Source organism: Seriola lalandi, unplaced genomic scaffold (assembly GCF_002814215.2).
Source record: "Seriola lalandi dorsalis isolate HSWRI2012SDOR001 ecotype SW California unplaced genomic scaffold, Sedor1 jcf7180002054959, whole genome shotgun sequence".
Classification (NCBI taxonomy): Eukaryota; Metazoa; Chordata; class Actinopteri; order Carangiformes; family Carangidae; genus Seriola; species Seriola lalandi.
The window spans coordinates 517392-518210 of NW_019525510.1; the positions used below are offsets into that span (position 1 = coordinate 517392).

The window sequence follows — 819 nt, forward strand, 5'->3', positions numbered from 1 at the left end:
CTGCAGCAACAACCTTTACAGCAGCAGTCGGTGTCTGTGGACTTTCTCAGCCCTGGGTTTTACCTCTCAGGCTGCACTCAACCTCTGATTGGTGGAGGTTGTTCTGGCTCCATCCAACCACAAAGGAAGACCTGAGACTCTACTGCCTCCTTCACTGTCTTTTTATTGTGATAAAATAAAGTTACATTTGAATTTACAGTGAATTATTATTCTGCTATAAAAACAGGTGAACTAAATATGAGTCAGAGATCAGGCTGTAAGAACAGGAAGTAAATATAAACACATTATTTACCATAAAGGATGATTTAAAGTGCAGTTAATCAAAGATGAATTAAACCAATTCCACTTGTTTTTTTGAAACACTCTCTTGATTACTTTTTCAAACAACCAGAACATAAGTCAGACAGTAGATAAGCTCAGGAGAAATACAGATAAATTAAAGGAGAAGAGAGAAATAATAATAAGAAAAATAAAAAACAAACAAAAAAAGAATACACGTGTTTATTTCTAAAAAAAAATACATACAGACAATTCCTTTAACCATTTACCAACACTTGGTCTATGGACACTTTTCCAAGACAGAGCTATCATCCGTTTTGCTTGTGACAAACATAGATCTATAAGGATCTGCTCTTTCTTCCTAAATGATGTTCTTTGGGGAAACAACCTGAAAAGAACAATATTAATTGTACAGATAAAATCTCTTCTATCATATAATTCAGCTCTTCCCAGAACCTTCTTATCTTGTCACATTCCCACACACAGTGTAAAAATGTTCCTTTGGACTGTCTACATTTAAAACACAAATCAGGAATGTTA

General features: G+C 34.4%; 1 long non-coding RNA gene across 1 annotated transcript in view; it reads right to left on the reverse strand.

Annotated features, from left to right (window-relative positions):
• Nucleotides 1-813, reverse strand: part of LOC147817433 (uncharacterized) — a 3142-nt gene extending 2329 nt beyond the window's left edge. The window contains exon 1 of the long non-coding RNA XR_015436377.1: nucleotides 14-813. This is a non-coding gene — a long non-coding RNA (uncharacterized LOC147817433). The remainder of the gene's footprint in view (nucleotides 1-13) is intronic.
• Nucleotides 814-819: the final 6 nt, after the last annotated feature.